This window comes from Oryctolagus cuniculus, chromosome 1 (genome assembly GCF_964237555.1).
Source record: "Oryctolagus cuniculus chromosome 1, mOryCun1.1, whole genome shotgun sequence".
Classification (NCBI taxonomy): Eukaryota; Metazoa; Chordata; class Mammalia; order Lagomorpha; family Leporidae; genus Oryctolagus; species Oryctolagus cuniculus.
Window position 1 is genome coordinate 96,855,473 of NC_091432.1, and position 19,906 is coordinate 96,875,378.

Consider the following 19,906-nt stretch of genomic DNA (forward strand, 5'->3'; position numbering starts at 1 on the left):
TTGGGCTTTCCAGTTAAAGGTGTATTTCCAGAGAATGTGACAACAAAGAACACGGCAGCTGGAGGACTAAAGCAAAGGGTGTTGTTGTGGGAAGTATTATTACTGAAGTCTTCCCAGAACATTACATCCCAGGTGGTTTCAATGAAAGTTTGAGCTGGTCTGTCATCTTAATGAATGAAGGAGAAATTATGTACCCATGCACTGCCCCAATATGAGTTGGCCATCAAAGCTAGGTGTCCACATGACAGGAGGGGCTTCCCCTGGCAAAACCCCCAGCATAACTGAGCTGAAGTGCCCAGATGGAGATAATGGACAAGAAGTGAAGAAGGGAGGTTTAAGGGATATTGCTCAGTCAGTAGTGTGTGTGGTGACCAGGAAGGAAGTCACAGAAAGAGTCATTTAGTGATCCTACAAGATGTGCCTGGGAAAACTCAAATGGATGGAGGCATTTGAGGGCTATAAGCTTCAGGTTGATCTTAATATAAATCGGCCCCATAACAGGATATGAGAGGTTGTCTTTGCTGGCTAATGCTCACAAGCCCTGTTACCTTAAAAGGGTTGAATAATGCATGAACCACTGTCTCTGAGTCTATTCTCTCAGAGAGATTAGTGATACTTCTCTGAATGAGCCCCATCCTTCTAAACAAATTAAACAAGAGTGGCTATAGGAAGAATTAGCTACTAAATGAATTGCAGCCTGAAGTGGCTAGATACAGGGGAAGGTGTTAGCTAGGAGTGCGGGTAGGCAGCATATTAGCAGAACAGGGAAAGGAAGAAGGTGGAAGGGCATTTTACTTAAATGGGCTCCTTTTAAATTAGGTATCAGTCCTCTAGGAGTTCTGTTGCCCAAGCCCCGTTTGCCCTAGACTCTATTGGTCTTCAGAGCAGTATGGCTTTATCCTGGTATGGTGGATCCAGCTTGGGATGCCAGGCACCTTATTGCTGTAGGTGTAGAAATTGAGATGGGGTACAGTCCTTTCCTTATAGGAGTCAGTTGGGATTTGGGAGAGTCATAATTCCAGATTTTAATTAGAATGAGACATTCAGGTCCATATTAAGTGAGACAGGCTGACATCTTTGTCTGTTTGAAGTCCAAGGTCTTGGACTGCCATTTGAAGTTGAGCTAAAGAAATGAAGTATTTAACAGTATTATTTGTTTCTATATCTATTAGTTTGTCTAAATGGAGGAAGGGCCTTCCATTGGGAGCCTCCAAGGGGGTTTGGGAAATCTGGGAGATGGGCACTGTCCAAATTCTGAGCAGGGCAACTGAAAGAACTAAAAGCCAATTTTTTTTCCTGGCTATGTTTTCTTGTGTTTTTCATTAAAGTATGGTTGGCCCTTTGCACTTTACCAGAAGACTGAGGTCTCCAAACCAAGTAAAGATATCAGCCTACCCTTAAAGCCTTACAAATCCCTTTTGAAATCTGGACAATGAAACAGGCAGGTTGTCACATTGTAGTGATCCTGGGAGGCCAAAGCAGGGATAACTTCCCTTAAGTATATTTTGGTTTCTTCCAGAGCCCTTTTCAGTCCTAGTTGGGAAGGCTTTTTTATTAATGAGAATGAGCAGGTATTTATTGCTTTGACAGAGCAGCGTTTGTGTGAAATCTGTTTGCCAATCTTCTCCAGTGTAAATTCTCTTCCCCTGCATGGGTTTAATTAAGGGTGGAAGCCGGGATGACAGAATTATTTACAGTGCACAGAGTGCAATTTTGGCAGATTCTTCAGGTAGTTTTTGTCAGGCCTTTTCCAGAAAACAATTTACCATGTAGTTCCTTGAGTTTGTCTCCCAAAATGACATGACTTGTATAATCCTCATATTATAATGCCTAGAAAGGTATGTTATCTCCTCTTCCTAATACCACCCTCGTATTGTTTTCACATGTCCCTGTTCTTCTTCCAGGGTGCATCAGTGTGGGGAGCAACTTGGACTAGACTAAGTTACTGGAATTAAGACTTATTCTATGCATCTGCTCTCCCACAATATGGCGCTGGGAGAGGAGTAAACAACTTCTACACAGCTGCCTCTCACCAATTTGACTGATGAGCTGCAGGAGCTGATCTTGCTCCTGATTGGAGGAGAGCAGTGTGCTCAGCGTGTGGGTAGCAGAGTTGGGATTGGTGGAAGAGGACTATAAAGGAGGAGAGAGACAACATGCACCAGGAACATCCGGATAACATCTGAGCAGCCCCCGAGAGAGCCGGCCGGCGGTGTGCCGCTCCCCCGCAGAAGTGGGGAAAGTGGCAGGGGGAGCCGCCCCTCCACGGATGTGGAAGGATCGGCAGCCAACCCGGGAAGGACCAGCAGCAAACCCGGGAAGGGCCGAGCAGACAAAAGAACAGGGCAGGGTTTAGTGTCATTCCTCCGCGAGAGGGGCAGTGACATATCAGGAGGGTTTTTCCTTGGCACTGTTCAGATTACAGGACCTAAACACACAGCCAGAGATTTTGGCAGCCTTCTTTTCCAGAGTCTGTGAAAGAGTTACCTAAAACGTTGTCATTTGATTCCTTTTGATGGCATCTTGCAGTATGTAACTGCAAACTCGCTGGGAAGATTTCCACATCAAGGGGGTTGAGAATTTGAGGCCCATACTTAATGGGAGTATCTTAGGTCACCAGGTATCCCTTCTGTCTCCAGACAGACACATGAGCACGTAAGATCAAAGAGGCATGCTGGGAATCCATGTATTCATGAATTAATGTGTATATGAACTCTGTGAATCATTTATCCTTGCCTAGTTCTAGTGTCCTGATTAAAGGTGACCAATTCTGTTAACTGATCCAAAGTTCCTGGGGGAAGAGTCATGTTTCCATAATTTTCATAGTGTGACTACTGCATATCCTAAAAATCAGATCCCATCTCATAAAACTGCTCCTGCTTGCTAACTATATCTCATTTTCATTGGTCAGGATTGGTCTTTTAGGTCCCTTCTGCTAGCATAACCCAGATTAATAGCTTCTGTATAATAATAAAGGGGACTATTATTTCCTGGGATTGGCATTAGGGTAGCTTGATTTAAGGTAGAATAGTATGTTATTTTTATTTGATGATGTTCTAAGAGGAGGAGGACCTAGTATTTTAGTGTTGCGGTGTCCATCAGCCAATGATAACCCTTTTATTTTAGTAGGGAATTTATTTGGTGTAAAATATAGAGGACAATTTCTTGTTCTAGTGTAATCTTGGAGGCCTTGACTGTTAATAAGGTAGCAGCCACTGTTGTCCACAACCAGTAGGCCATCCCTGAGCAACCATGCCCAGAGCTTTAGAGAAGTATACAAAAGGCTGCTCAACAGGTCTTAAGTCCTTAGTTAATACTCCTAATGCTAGCTCTTGCTTCTTGGTGACATATACTGAAAAGATTTAACTGGGTTTAATAAACCTAGCACAGAACAACTTTTAACTGGATTAAGACTATGTTTTTCTCTCTTTCCCACAGAAGGAGAGCTTGTTCTGGCTTACTCCTGAGTAGCTGGTATAGAGACCATGCTGTTTCCCCATACCTAGGGATTGATAGCCTGCAATCAGGCTATCTTAATAGTCCAAGACATGTCCAGAGATGTCTTAAGGTTGCTGGAATAGAAATTTGATGTATGGCCTGTGCCACAGCTCACTAGGCTAATCCTCTGCCTGCGGCACGGCACACCGGGTTCTAGTCCCGGTTGGGGCACCAGATTCTGTCCTGGTTGCTCCTCTTCCAGTCCAGCTCTCTGCTGTGGCCCAGGAGTGCAGTGGAGGATGGCCCAAGTGCTTGGGCCCTGCACCCGCATAGGAAACCAGGAGAAGCACCTGGCTCCTGGCTTCTGATCAGTGCGGTGCGCTGGCTGCAGCGCGCTGGCCGCAGCAGCCATTGGGGGGTGAACCAACAGCAAAGGAAGACCTTTCTCTCTGTCTCTCTCTCTCTCACTGTCCACTCTGCCTGTCAAAAAAAAAAAAAGAAATTTGATATATGGTCTGTATATTCTCTGGGGACAGTCTCCATTTCCCAAGGATGAGGATGAGCCCTCAATAGTCTACCTATTGCCATACCAGTTGTGCTTTTACTTTGAACACTCAGTAACTACTCTGCCAGGAAGTGCCCAATATTGGACTCTCCTGGGGGGAACAGACAAGCAAATAATCTACATACTGGGTTATATTTCCAACCCCCTCAAGACCTAGATACTTCAGGGCTTCTACAAGAGTCTTCCCAAATAGGTGAGGGCTGTCTGAATTCTTGTGGTAGCCCTGTCCAGTTTATATATTGTTTTTGCCGTTTGCTAACTTACTCAAACACATATAGTCAATAAGGATGAAAAAGAACGTATCCTTAAGGTCTAACATTGTACTTTCGGGTACCTAATGGTATTTCACCTGATTGTTCAGGAGTTAGGCATGATGGGGTAGATGGCTGTCACTGCTTCATTAATGGCCCACAAATTGTAAACAAATCTGTACTGCCCATTTTTCTTTTTTATTGGTGGAATGGTTGCATTAAAAGAGAAATTGCAGGGCGTCAATACCACATGTAGGAAAAAACTGTGAACTAAAGTCCTTGTATTGCTTCTTTTTAGGGTATTGTTTTAACTGGGAAAACAATTGGTGCTTTAAGCGTAATGATAGTCTGATGAGCTTTAAAGGCAGAAGCAGGTACATCTGAGGCCCAGACCTGTGGGTTGACCTTTATATCTGTTTCTTCATATGGAGTACTAGAAAGTCTGGTATAATGACAATGACTGTCCTCATGTGAGAAGAAAGTTACCTGGTTGCTAATTTACCTACAATGTGTCTTCCATCAGGGATGTGGGACATGAAGTCATTAACATAAACTGGTTGAAAAATATGGTCTAGCCACATAGATAATACAAGGAGTATATAATCCTCTCAATTGAAGGCACCCTGTTGACTCCAATTACTTGGCTGGACTAGGGAGAGAACTGTCCCAACTAGGAGACTAGGTAAAGTAGATGACTCCTTTATAAGGGAAAGCTTATGGTCCTACCTGCAGTGTCAAGGGTTACCCTAGCCTCCATCCTCTCAACAGTGATAGTAGATTTCAGAGTCAATAGGAGCAAAGGGCTTCTTCAACTTAGGGCCAACAGGGTTTGTAGTTCCTACTTGGAAGTCTTCAATCCCTGGGAATTGCCTGGTTTTCAGTGGCTGTGTTTTCAACAGAGCAGACAGAGCTTTTTTGTGGATGACTTTTGTTGGGACAGTTATTTGCTCAATGCCCTGGCTTCAAGCATCAAAGATAGTTGCTATTTAAGTGTGTGTTGGTGTTATCAGGCATTCCTGATGGCAGGTCATTGTGGAATCCAGCTAACTCTGGGGCCTGATGCCTATCTTTCTGTTGCTCCTTCTGCCTAGTCCTTTCTTTTTCCTCCTGGTCAGTTATAACAGCCTATGGAGGCGGCATTTAGGTCGTCAGTTATGAAGGCACTCTATTACAGCTCCAATTATGGAAGTTTTCTTTTAATAGCGTGGGCATATTGAGCTAGACATAAATGCATTACTACTATGTCCTCTACGGGGGAGTCAGGTGTATATTGGCATATTTTGTAAGGCCCTCTTTAAACCTCTCTACAAAAGCTGTTGGATTTTCCCTGGATTCCTGTTCTATGGTTCTTACTTTGTTTAAATTTATTGGCCACATTTTGCTGGCAAGCAATTCTGCCAGAATATAATTCATCATATGATCCCTGAAACATAATCCAGCTGAAATATTATCATTCCAATTAGGACCAAGTCTTGGTAGAATAATATTTTAAACCGGGTAGTTTTTATTTTGTCTATGCAGTGTTTATGTAGTCATGGGCATGTCCTACCACTATTTGTCTTTCTCTGTGGTTTAAGATTACTCCCATGAGGAGTCCTACTAGGTAACCTCAAGCATACAGATCACTTTATACCACCTGTCTAAATTTTTTAAGGTCATCAGTAAAACTTGCCATCTTTTCTTTAATTTGGTTTAATCCTGAATTGAAAATGGAACTTGTATTTTGACAGCCCCATTTGGTCCTGCTGTCTCCTGAAGAGGGTACATTCCAATGGTTTCTATGCTTCAAGCCATATACCAGGTCTCTAAGTAAGGGTGGCTTGGTGTGGCAGGACACATATCAGGAAGGGGTAGTATGGAAGGGTCATGTTAACATCAGATCCCTGGGGTCCTTCATGTCCTGGGGGATTTTTAGTTCTTGTGAGAAATTTTCTTGCAATGGCAGGTCTCCTGGCTGTGCTTTCAAGTATGTTGTCAGTAGCTGGTTAAGTAAGCCTAGGATGGCTGAGTCTAGCTTACAAGTCTCATAGTTAATGATTTTCTCATTGCTATAAAATCCTGTTTATAAAGGACTTCCATCCACTTACTATATTCATGACAGAATATATGTAGCTGTAATATGGTATTATAATTTAAGCTTCCACTTTCTGGCTGTGATTCTTGGTTCTCTAATTTATACTGTAGCCTATTCAGTTTTACAGAAAAAAAGATTAGCCATCCCTTCCTTAAGGCCAGGGATCAAATTATGACCATTTTTTTTTTGACAGGCAGAATTAGACAGTGAGAAAGAGAGACAGAGAGAAAGGTCTTCCTTCCATTGGTTCACCACCCAAGAGGCCGCTATGGCCGGTGCGCTGCGCCTATCCAAAGCCAGGAGCCAGGTGCTTCCTCCTGATCTCCCATGTGGGTGCAAGGGACAAGCACTTGGACCATCCTCCACTGCCTTCCAGGGCCACAGCAGAGAGATGGACTGGAAGAGGAGCAACCGGGACAGAATCCAGCACTCCAACCAGGACTAGAACCTGGGGTGCAGGCGCTGCACGCAGAGGATTAGCCTAGTGAGCTAAGGCGCCGGCCAAATTATGACCAATTTTTGAAGATACTTCCTAGTGGAGATCACACAGAATAGAAAATTAAACTCTCATATGAAGAGAATAGAAGAGAAACTGGGGCAATGAGTCCATTGTTCCTACTTGATTCCCAAAGAGAAAGAGTAGGTATCCCTGTTTGATCTCTTTTCCAGGGAAGAACAAGCAGTGATTTTTCTGAGTTTAAAAGAATTAACAGTCTTTATTGCAAAAACTGAATTTGATCATCTCTAGGTCTCCTCCCCAGGAGTCTTTCCCCATCTGTCTGGCCCACCATTTTTGGTTCATACCCAAACCTGGCAATGCCTAGTAAGGTCGTGAGGGAAGGATCCACTTTGGAACTAACAGCAACGGTTGAGCCAGGTACAATGGCAACATTGTGGGCAGGGGAAGTATTGAAGATTTTGAAAAAGCCTCTACATTTTCTATTTTTTTTCATAAAGAATAATGTTTGAAATCATAACCTACAATCCAAATCGGTTTAAATAGCTATTGTATCTCCAGGAAGAGAGTCACATTCTTTGAGATCTCCAGGGATCTGACTGGAAATCACATTCAAAAGACTTACTTTCGAATGTTTAATCTAAAAAAAGTCTGTCAAACTGTCAAAGCTCTAAAATAGTTAGTCAAAATAGAGTCCCAGATCTTTGTAGCCAGAACTGTAGATCAGATTTAACAGAAGTATAAGTAATCACTCAAATATTCCCCAATAAAGAAAAGGCAATCTTAATTCTTTAAGCATTAGCTCTTTATTAGCAATCAGATTTTAAGACAGCAGAGAACACAAGAGACCCTCCCCAGTGACACATAAAATTTTTGTTTCCCTGGTCAGTTATAAAAAGCAAAAACTATAAAAGCTTAAGTACAAGCATTATCACAAATAAAAACTACAGTCTATAATATGGGTTTAAAAATCACAGATTTTGAAATTAAAAGATCGAGATTCTTGTGAACTGTAATTACTAATAAACTTTGTTGCTTTAATAGGGTTGACTGAGATTGGGTGTTGGGCCTCAATTGCCAAACAGATGCAACACTCCTCCCCTCATTCCCCAACATTGAGAAGAAGGAGAGAGTAACAAATGGACTTGGGGCAGGCCACAGAGCAAGCAAGGCAAAGGAGGACTTGGTCTCTGCAGGTCTATTCCCAATAGGAGACTGGACATTATCTTGAGGCCAGCAAGATGTCTAGTGCAGTCGTTCTTGGCCTACAACCACTTACCCTGTCACAGGAGTCTTCCAGCAGTGAGCTCCCTGTGACATTTAACTGTTCAACTGTGTGCAAATGGGTGTGGCAGAAAGAGAGACAGACAAGTTCCACAGACAAGACAGGCAAGGCAGGGGAAAGTATAGAAGTAAACTATTTGGGGCATTCTTCAAGCCTACAGTTGATGTTGCTTGGACTTAAGGCTGGCACATCAAAAAGATGCTAGTGGTACGGCTGGAAGTTGAAGCTTGGCATTTCCCAAATCCACTTCTTTTCTTTAAATGCCCAGAAAGCTAAGGCTGTGTCACTAAGGGAGACTGAAGTGGAGTTTCCCTCAGGCAAATAGGCTTTGACAGCTGCTTGGACAGAAAGAGCACTGTAGTTATGAACAAACTATCATTACTATATTTTACAACTACTCTGTGGCTTTTTAAAAACAAATAATTGAGCAGTTAGGGAAGCTTTGGTTATTTAAGAAGACAGTCACTCTGTCACATGCTGACAGGGGTCTTTGTACTGCTACCATCTTTTACTACCTCCCTAGGCAGACCAGCCAGGACTTGAACTGGCACTTTAATACATGGTGACAGCTTAACCGACTGTGCCACAATGCTGGCTCCTCTCTTATTTTTTCTCTAATTTACATTGGTATTTGTTTTACTCTGTGACTGCCCAGTATTTATGAATGAAAATAGCAATATGGCATTGGGATGTCAAATTAGTCATGAAACATAATACAGCACTGAAAAATACTAAAGTCTACCTGGTCGGACTCTTTTGTTCCCTTATGAGAAAATAATAGAAATTTCAGTATAAATTAATGGGCAAATAACATTCTGGAATTAGTGGAGGAAAAGTCTGCTAAGAAAGGGATAAAGGTAACAGGGACTACCCAAATCTGCCTTTCATTAATTTATTAGAATATATCACAGAAAGCCAAGTAGAATATGAGCACAGACACATATTCCCAGGAAACTTGTCCCTGGATACAATGGCACTTTTTCTAGTATGTTTTCCTAGTAATTCTATAAGAATATGATTCTTTCTAGAGACAAAGTCTTGGACTGGAATAAGTGGAGCTTTTGTTGTTGAATACCTTATTAGACTTCTTCAGCCTGTTATACAAATAAAGATGCATTCTTTCCCCGCCCCTTGGTTTCATGCTTCTCAAATTTTAATGTAGCCCAAAATAACCTGGGGAGCATATTAAAATGACAGTTTCCCAGATTCCACCCAAGAATTGTCTTATCCCCCTAATATCCCCCTGAAAAATGGGTTATGATGCTCATTTGATACATAAGGAAATTATCACTCAGAAAAATATCCCATGAAAAATAAAAAAGAAGCATGGTATATATAAACCATGCTTTCAGTTCACTCATGAAATGCTACCAAAGAAAATTATAAATATAAATGCATTTCTCTGAATTCAGATTTCATCTTCTCTATTGCTCTGGATCCCAGTTCTTATTCCATTTTCTACTTCTTCTACTCTTGATAATCTGCAAATCTTTTTTTATACATACATTTCATTTTGTTTTATTCCACAAAGGTTCTTCTACTTGTTACTGCTGGATCCAGTGAAATCCTTGTACTTTTTTTATTTAAGGCTGACCCATATGTCTTCCAAATTTTTGCTATGGAAGAATTAATCAGGATGGTAAAACAATCAGCCCCTGGTACTAGAATTCCTTTTGGAAGGTTACTATGCAGTCTATAATTTCTATAAAGTACGGCAGCCTAGTATAGCACACATGTACATAAGTTTATTTATTAATTCCAATCTATAATCTCAGAGAGGCCAGTGCCCCTAACTGTGCGTATATGCCTCAAGGGCAGCTGGCTTCTTTCCTAATCCAGAGGCATTGACTCCACAATCCTTTGGCTGTGGGACTAGATTTTCTGGAGATCAACAATTCATGTTTCGTTAATTAGCACAGTTGATGTGAGATTTTTTTTTCTCTTAATGAGATATTGGTATTCTAGCTATGAGGAATAGCTAGAACTAATATTGTAAAAACAGTTCAATTACCCTTAATAAACAGGTCACTGGGAGCCAGGGATTTTTAATATCTTTTGCCTTTCAGAATGGCACTTGAGGTTGATTCAGAAACAGTTCTGCAGTTGGCTGTTAACCTAAGTGACTCTTTATTTCTGAAATCCACTATTTGTTGATAAAACTGTCTTTTAGACATTGGTAACTTCCCTTTGGTGAATTTTTTACACAAAGTATTATTGGAGCACTGAAAGGACAGTTGAAGCTTCATTAAAATAACAAAGTAGATCTCCTGACTCTGCCTACTGCCTTTAGTTGTTTCTGCATTCATGTAACAAGCATATCTATGGATATATGAACTTACTGTCACTGTAGCCTCAAAGTGAGATGGTAGTGAGCAGATGTACAACCTTTAGATGGGATAGATATTTACAAAAATAAGAATAAATAAACCCATTTTTATTGTATATAGCAAAACTGGTTTGGACTACTTCACAAGAACAGATGAGGATTCATTTGTAGGAAATATATATTTTTTAAACTTTTATTTAATGAATATAAATTTCCAAAGTACAGCTTATGGATTACAATGGCTCCCCCCCCACATAACGTACCTCCCACCCGCAACCCACCCCTCTCCGGGTCCCTCTCCCCTTTCATCCACATCAAGATTCATTTTCAATTCTCTTTATATACAGAAGATCAATTCAGTATATATTAAGTAAAGATTTCAACAGTTTGCACCCACATAGAAACTCAAAGTGAAAAATACTGTTTGAGTACTAGTTATAGCATTAATTCACATTGGACAACACATTAAGGACAGAGATCATACGTGAGGAGTAAGTGCACAGTGACTCCTGTTGTTGACTTAACAAATTCACACTCTTGTTTATGGCCTCAGTAATCACCCTAGGCTCTTGTCATGAGTTGCCAAGGCTGTGGAAGCCTTTGGAGTTCACCAACTCTGATCATATTTAGACAAGGTCGTAGTCAAAGTGGAAGTTCTCTCCTCCCTTCAGAGAAAGGTACCTCCTTCTTTGATGACCTTTTCTTTCCACTGGGATCTCACTCATGGAGATCTTTCATTTAGGTTGTTTTTTTTTTGCCAGAGTGTTTTGGCTTTCCATGCCTGAAATACTCTCCTGGGCTTTTCAGCCAGATCCGCATGCCTTAAGGGCTGATTCTGAGGCCAGAATGCTGTTTAGGACATCTGCCATGCTGTGAATCTGCTGTGTATCTCACTTCCCATGTTGGATCATTCTCTCCCTTTTTTATTCTATCAGTTAGTATTTGCAGACACTAGTCTTGATATGTGATCCCTTTGGCTCTTAGTCCTATCATTATGATCAATTGTGAACAGAAATTGATCACTTGGACTAGTGAGATGGCATTGGTACATGCCACCTTGATGGGATTGAATTGGAATCCCCTGGTATGTTTCTAACTCTACCATTTGGGGCAAGTTGGCTTGAGCATGTCCCAAATTGTACATCTCTTCCCTCTCTTATTCCCACTCTTATATTTAACAGCGATCACTTTTCAGTTAAGTTTCAACAATTAGGAGTAACTGTGTATGAATTACAGAATTCAACCAATAGTATTAAGTAGAACAAAAAAAATATTAAGAGGGATAAAGTATTAAGTTGTTCATCAACATTCAGGGCAAGGACTGATCAAGTCACCATTTCTCATAGTGTTCATTTCACTTTAACAGGTTTCCTTTTTGGTGCTCAGTTAGTTGTTACCGATTAGGGAGAACATATGATATTTGTCCCTTTGGGACTGGCTTATTTCACTCAGCATAATGTTTTCCAGGTTCCTCCATTTTGTTGCAAATGACCATGTTTCATTGTTTTTTACTGCTGTATAGTATTCTATAGAGTACATATCCCATAATTTCTTAATCCAGTCTACTGTTGATGGGCATTTAGGTTGATTCCAGGTCTTAACTATTGTGAATTGAGCTGCAATAAACATTAAGGAGTGGACCGTTTTTTTGTTTCCCAGTTTAATTTCCTTTGGGTAAATTCCAAGGAGTGGGATGGCTGGGTTGAATGGTAGGGTTATATACAGGTTTCTGAGAAGTCTCCAGACAGACTTCCATAGTGGCTTTACCAGTTTACATTCCCACCAACAGTGGATTAGTGTCCCTTTTTCCCCACATCCTCGCCAGCATCTGTTGTTGGTAGATTTCTGAATGTTAGCCATTCTAAGTGGGGTGAGGTGAAAGCTCATTGTGGTTTTGATTTGCATTTTCCTGATTGCTAGTGATCTAGTGATCTTGAACATTTTTTCAAGTGCCTGTTGGCCATTTGGATTTCCTCTTTTGAAAAATGTCTATTGAGGTCCTTGACCCATCTCTTTTTCTTTTTTTTTTTTTTTGACAGGCAGGGAGGACAGTGAGAGAGAGAGAGAGAGAGAGAGACAGAAAGGTCTTCCTTTTGCCGATGATTCACCCTCCAATGGCTGCCTTGGCCAGTGCACTGCGGCCGGCGCACTGTGCTGATCCAAAGGCAGGAGCCAGGTGCTTCTCCTGGTTTCCCATGGACTGCAGGGCCCAAGCATTGGGCTATCTTCCACTGCACTCCTGGGTCACAGCAGAGAGCTGGCCTGGAAGAGAGGCAACTGGGACAGAATCCGGCACACTGACCGGGAATAGAACCTGGTGTGCCTGCGCCGCTAGGTGGAGGATTAGCCTTTTGAGCCTTGGCGCCGGCTGGCCCATTTCTTAAGTGGGTTGTTTGTTTCGTTGTTGTGGAGTTTCTTGATCTCTTTGTAGATTCTGGTTATTTTTTTTTTTGACAGGCAGAGTGGACAGTGAGAGAGAGAGAGACAGAGAGAAAGGTCTTCCTTTTGCCGTTGGTTCACCCTCCAATGGCTGCCGCGGCCAGCACGCTGCGGCCGGCGCACTGCGCTGATCTGATGGCAGGAGCCAGGAACCAGGTGCTTTTCCTGGTCTCCCATGGGGTGCAGGGCCCAAGGACTTGGGCCATCCTCCACTGCACTCCCTGGCCACAGCAGAGAGCTGGCCTGGAAGAGGGGCAACCGGGACAGAATCCGGCACCCCAACCAGGACTAGAACCCGGTGTGCCGGCGCCGCTAGGCGGAGGATTAGCCTAGTGAGCCACGGCGCCGGCCAGATTCTGGTTATTAATCCTTTATCTCTGGCATAGTTTTCGAATACTTTTTCACGTTCTGTCGGTTACCTCTTCACTCTCCTGTTTCTTTTGAAGTACAGAAACTTCTGAATTTGATGCAATCCCAATAGTTAATTTTGGCTTTGACTGCCTGCGCCTCCAGGGTCTTTTCTAGGAAGTCTTTGCTGGTGCCTATATCTTGCAGAGTTTCTCCAATGTTCTCTAATAACTTGATGGTGTTGGGTCATAGATTTAGGTCTTTAATCCACGTTGAGTGGATTTTTGTGTAAGGGGTAAGGAAGGGATCTTGCTTCATGCTTCTGCATGTGGAAATCCAGTTTTTCCAGCACCATTTATTGAATAGACTGTCCTTACTCCAGGGATTGGTTTTACATCCTTGTCAAATATAAGTTGGCTGTAGATGTTTGGATTAATTTCTGGTGTTTCTCTTCTGTTCCATTTTCTATCCATCTATTTCTGTACCAGTACCATGCTGTTTTGATAACAACTGCCTTGTAGTATGAAATGAAATCTGGTATTGTGATGCCTCTGGCTTTGTTTTTGTTGTCCAAAATTGCTTTAGCTATTCGAGGTCTCCTGTGTCTCCATATGAATTTCAGCATCATTTTTTCTAGATCTGAGAAGAATGTCTTTGGTATCTTGATTGGTATCGCATTGAATCTGTAAATTGCTTTTGGGAGAATGGACATATTGGTGATGTTGATTCTTCCAATCCATGAGCATGGAAGATTTTTCCATTTTTTCGTATCCTCTTCTATTTCTTTCTTTAAGGTTTTATAATTCTCATCATAGAGATCTTTAACGTCATTGGTTAAGTTTATTCCAAGTTATTTGATTGTTTTTGTAGATATTGTGAGTGGGATGGATCTTAGCAGTTCTTTCTCAGCTGTGGCATTTCCTGTGTATACAAAGGCTGTTGATTTTTGTGCATTGATTTTATATCCTGCCACTTTGCCAAACCCTTCTATGAGTTCCAATAGTCTCTTAGTAGAGTTCTTTGGATCCTCTTAATAAAGAATCATATCATCTGCAAAGAGGGATAGTTTGACTTCCTCCTTCCCAATTTTTACGCCTTTGATTTCTTTTTCTTGCCTGATGGCTCTGCCTAAAACTTCCAGAACTATATTGAATAGTAGTGGTGAGATTGGGCATCCCTGTCTGGTACCAGATCTCAGTGGAAATGCTTCCAACTTTTCCCCATTCAATAGGATGCTTGCCATGGGTTTTTCATAAATTGCTTTGATTATATTGAGGAATGTTCCTTCTATACCCAATTTGCTTAGAGTTTTCATCATGAAAGGGTGTTGTATTTTATCAAATGCATTCTCGGCGTCTATTGAGATAATCCTATGGTTTTTCTCCTGCAGTTTGTTAATGTGGTGTATCACGTTGATTGATTTGCGAACACTGAAGCATCCCTGCCTTCCAAGGATGAATCCCACTTGGTCTGGGTGGATGATTTTTCTGATGTGCTGTTGTAGTCTATTGGCAAGAATTTTATTGAGGATTATTCCGTCTATGTTCATTAGGGATATTGGTCTGTAACTTTCTTTCAATGCTGCATCTTTTTCTGGCTTAGGAATTACGGTGATGCTGGTTTCATAGAAAGAATTTGGGAGGATTCCCTCTTTTTCGATTGTTCTGAATAGTTTGAGAAGAATTGGAATTGTTCTTTGAATGTCTGGTAGAATTCAGCAGTGAATCCATCTGGTCCTGGGCTTTTCTTTGTTGGGAGGGCCTTTATTACTGTTTCAATTTCTGTCTCAGTTATGGGTCTGTTTAGGTTTTCTATGTCTTCCTGGTTCAATTTATGTAGATTGCATGTGTCCAGGAATCTATCCATTTCTGATAGATTTCCCTGTTTGCTGGCATACAAGTCCTTGTGGTAATTTCTGATGATTCTTTTTATTTCTGTGGTGTCTGTTGTTATGTTTCCTTTTTCATCTCTGATTTTATTGATTTGGGTCTTTTCTCTTCTTTTTTTTAGTTGGTTGGGCTAATGGGATGATCTGTTTATTTTTTTCAAAAACCAGCTCCTCATTTGGCTGATTTTTGTAATTTTTCTTTGGATTCAATCCTGTTGATTTCTTCTCTGATTTTAATTATTTCTCTTCTCCTACTAGATTTGGTTCTGGTTTGCTGCAGATTTTCTAGATCATTGAGATGAATTGAAAGCTCATCTCTTTGGTGCCTTTCCAATTTCTTGATGTAGGCACCTATTGCTATAAACTTTCATCTCAACACTGCTTTTGCCATATCCCATAAGTTTTGATATGCTATGTTGTTATCCTCATTTACTTCCAGAGAGTTTCTCTTTTGATTTCTTCTATGACCCATTGTTCATTCAGGAGCATGTTGTTCAGTCTCTGTGTGTTTGCATACTCTCTAGGGATTTCTGAGTTGCTAATTTCCAACTTCATTCCACTGTGGTCTGAGAAGTTGCATGTTATGATTCTAATTCTTTTAAATTTGCTGAGACTTACTGTATGGCCTAGTATGTGGTCCATCCTAGAGAAGGTTCCATGCACTCCTGAAAAGAATGTAAAATCTTTAAATGTAGGATTGAAAGTTCTGTAGATATCTGTTAGATCCATTTGGGCAATAGTGTTGATTAAATCTGCTGTTTCCTTGTTGATCTTCTGTCCTGTTGATCTATTTCTGAGAGTGGAGTATTGAAGTCCCCCAGTACTATTGTATTGGAATCTAAGTCTCCCTTTAAGTCCCTTAACATACCTTTTAAATAAACCGGTGTGCTGTAATTAGGTGCATATACATTTATAATAGTTACATCTTCCTGTTGAATTGAACCCTTAATCATTATATAGTGTCCCTCTTTGTCTCTCTTAACAGTTTTTGTGTTAAAGTTTATTTTGTCTGATAGTAATATGGCTACACCTGCTTATTTTTTATTTCTGTTGGCATGGAATATCTTTTTCCAGCCTTTCACTTTCAGTCTGTATGTATCTTTGTTGGAAAGATGTCTTTCTTTAGGCAGCAAATAGATGGGTTTTGTTCCTTAATCCACTGAGCCAGTCTGTGCCTTTTAACTATAGAGTTGAGTCCATTAACGTTCAATGTGACTACTGATAAGTATTGACTTTGCCCTGCCATTTTCCCAAAGATATTTTCTAGTATATGATTTGAGCTTCCTATGATTGTTTACTGGTAGGTTTTCTTCCTTTACCTTCTTTCATATTGATGGCTGTGTTTCTGTGTTTCTGTGTGTAACACATCTTTAAGCATTTTTTGCAGGGCTGGACGAGTGGCCACAAAGTCTTTCAATTTCTGTTTGCTATGAAAGGTCTTTATTTCACCTTCATTCACAAATGAGAGCTTTGAAGGATATAACATTCTGGGCTGGCAGTTTTTCTCTCTTAGTACCTGGGCTATATCTCGCCATTCCCTCCTAGCTTGGAGGGTTTCTGATGAGAAGTCAGCTGTGAGTCTAATTGGAGATCCTCTGAGAGTAATCTGACGTTTCTCTCTTGCACATTGTAGGATCTTTTCTTTATGTTTCACTGTGGTGAGTTTAATTACAACATGTCGTGGTGAGGATCTCTTTTGGTCATGTTTATTAGGGGTTCTATGAGCTTCCTGTACTAGGATGTCTCTGTCCTTCTCCAAACCTGGGAAATTTTCTACTAGTAGCTCACTAAAAAGGCCTTATATTCCTTTCTCCCTTTCCATGCCTTCAGGAACTCCTACAACCGAATGTTGGGTTTTTTAATAGTATCCTGAAGATTCCCGACAATATGTTTTAGATTTCTAATTTCCTCTTCTTTTCTTTGGTTTGACTGTATCCTTTCCTGTTCTGTGTCTTCAAAGTCTGATATTCTCTCTTCTGCTTCACCCATTCTGTTTGTAAGGCTCTCTAATATGTTTGTCACTTTATCTATTGAATTCTTCATTTCATTATGATTTCTCGTCACTATCACAGTTTCATGTTCTACTAGTTGTTTCATTTCATTTTGTTTCCTCCTTAATATTTCATTTTCGTGAGAGAGATTTTCTATCTTGTCCATTAAGGATTTCTGTAGATCAAGAATTTGTTTTTAAGAACTTCTTAATGTTCTTATCAATTTTTTGAGATCCACTTCTTGCATTTCTTCTAGCTCATCATCTTCATAATCTTGAATTGAGTGTCTTTTTCATTTGGGGGCATCAGTGACTTCCTTGTTGTTGTTACCTCGGTTTTTGCATTTGTTGTTTGGCATTGTGGAGATATTCTTTGGTTTCTTTGCTGTGGTGATTTTTTCGCATTATACTATGACTCTAGATTAAGTGGACTGTCTGCTTTTGATGGATCTTTAGAGGCTGTGATGGGTGTGGCCAGAGAGCTCTCTTTGGTTCTTCAGGGTTAAGGGTGTGCCAAAGGTGACTCACCCAGATTGTTCTCTCGCTCTCTCCCTCTCTCTCTCTCTTTTTTTTTTTTTTAACTCAGAAGTGAAGTAATTTCACACAGCTGAGTGGAATTGAGGGTAGTTGATGTATGAAATCTGGCCCCTGTGGGTATTCGTCTGCTCTACCTTTGGGACCACACAAAGAGTTTATGCAGTCCTCAGTGTGGTCTCAAATTTCCCCGCAGTTTCTCACCAGGTTGCCAAGGTTACCGAGTTTGTGTACCTGGTGAGTTCTCTCGCCCCCCCCCCCCCTCAGATTTTCACAGTCTCAGTTCATTAGCTCCACACTTTCACTAGGTCCTAACCTCCTTTATTTCTCCCCACTAGAGTCAGGTTTTTCTGCTTGGCTAATGGTGGGCGCCGCTTTACGTATGTCCAAAATGGCGCCTGCTCTTTGTCTTGCTCAGCTTTGTAAGGTGAGTGGAGAGAGATGCTAGTGTCCATGCTGGTTCCTCTTATTTATTAGTTTTTTTTCTCTCCTCCAGTCAGCCTGGTGAACTTTCCCCAGCGGGGCTTCAGGCCTCGTTCCCTCTAGGCTCTTTCTGCCTTTCCCCACCAATGTCTCGGGTTACTGAGGTTTTTGTCTCACCTCCCCTTCCAGCGCTGGTGCAGACTCTGCAGCTGGGCTCCCACATGGTGGGCGACCTTGCTCTCCCTGTAGGTCCTCCATATCACATCCACTAGATCTGGAAGAGTTTCCTCTGCAATTTTTTCCTGAGCCTTTTCCTGAGACTACAGTAACTCCACTTTTATTAAACTATCTTTTCCCAGACTATCGGTGTGCGCCCTCACTATTCTGTCATCTTGGCTCCGCCTCCTCAGGAAATATATTTTTAAATGGTGCAAGTACAGAATGTGACTGGATTGATTCATGCTGGGCAAGGAAAGACATCAGAACAGTATTATATACGTGCTATATTTAATGCTCTGAATTCTTAAGAGTATTTCTGAATTCTTAAGAGCATTGCTCCTACATATATGTGATTGTTCATAACAATGGAAAAAGAACTGTCCTGAAAGGGTAATATTTGCATGCAAACCCATCAGTCCAGATCCCATATCCTCAGTCACTTCCTTTATTAGACCCCCTGGGCTCCTACATTCTAGATCACTCCCTCAGTGCCCCAGTTGCCCCACAGATAGGTATCAGACAAGTAGGTACAATCATAGGCCAAAAAGCCACTGTAATTATGTCAACTAGAAATTCTAAGGCCGCTTACCCTTGTCACTAGTTCCTTCCTATGGAAAACACTGTATAAGCTCTTGTCTCTGCCTTGTGATTGCGCATGATGGCCCATGATGGCTCTCTGTTGGCCCTACATGAAGTGTTGTACTTCCTATTTCTAGCGCTATGTGAATAGAACTTCTTCTTTTATGACATCATGCCAGTGTCTATGTGTCTAATTATTCCTGATTCTTACCATTCTTGCTTAAAACAAATCCCATGTAAGAGTTTATTATTTGAAATAACAAGGAAAGAAACAAGGCAGCTAGAGAGAAAATGAAACTCAGCACTATAGGAAGGGATATTCATTATGTCTTTTGAGAGTGTCACAGGTGTCCTGCCTCCAAGAACATCATCTGGTTGGAAAGGGAGCTGGCAGGCTTGACTTGGAAGATAGATTTATCATAGCTTAAAGTGCTCAGTTTTAAGTTAGATTTTTAATTTCAGATATCTCATTGTTGTTTAGAAGATATAATGTAAGTATAAAATGGAATGAATGTGGCTGTTTCCATACAATCCTCAACTTGCTATTACCACTAGTCCAAATCTTCAGTAAAATTGGCTTAGATGATAAATATTGAAATTTTCCGTGAGCCTGGATATCAAAGACTCACTCCAAATATTTAATTTTTTACCTCAGGGCAGCTTCATGATGGTGATTTAGATGAATTGTATTAATTTTGTATTGAAAGCACATGGTATATATAACAATACCAATTTGTAAATTACAGTGAGCAAAGTGTATATACAATGCATAGCATTAGAAAAGCCTCAATGACTTCTGGTTAACTCAAGAAAGGTCATTATTTTTACCTGTGTATGAAAATATCTTCTTAACCTCATTTCTAATCTTTGTCCCTGCTAATGTGCCTGGGAGGGTGGTGGAGGATGGCACAAGTACTTGGGCCCCCTGCATCCACATGGGAGATGCTGATGGATCTCCTGGCTTCTGGCTCAGCCTGGCCCAACCCTGGCCATTGTGGTCATTTGTGGAGTGAATGGATGGATGGGAGATCTCTCTCTCTCTCTCTCTCTCTCTCTCTGTCAATTCTCTGCTTTCTCTCTCTCTCTTTCT

At 41.1% G+C, this 19,906-nt stretch overlaps 1 long non-coding RNA gene across 1 annotated transcript in view; it reads right to left on the reverse strand.

Moving 5' to 3' along the window:
• LOC127483293 (uncharacterized) overlaps positions 1 to 18,931 on the reverse strand; it is a 37,145-nt gene extending 18,214 nt beyond the window's left edge. Inside the window, exon 1 of the long non-coding RNA XR_011384805.1 lies at positions 18,827 to 18,931. This is a non-coding gene — a long non-coding RNA (uncharacterized lncRNA). The remainder of the gene's footprint in view (positions 1 to 18,826) is intronic.
• Positions 18,932 to 19,906: the final 975 nt, after the last annotated feature.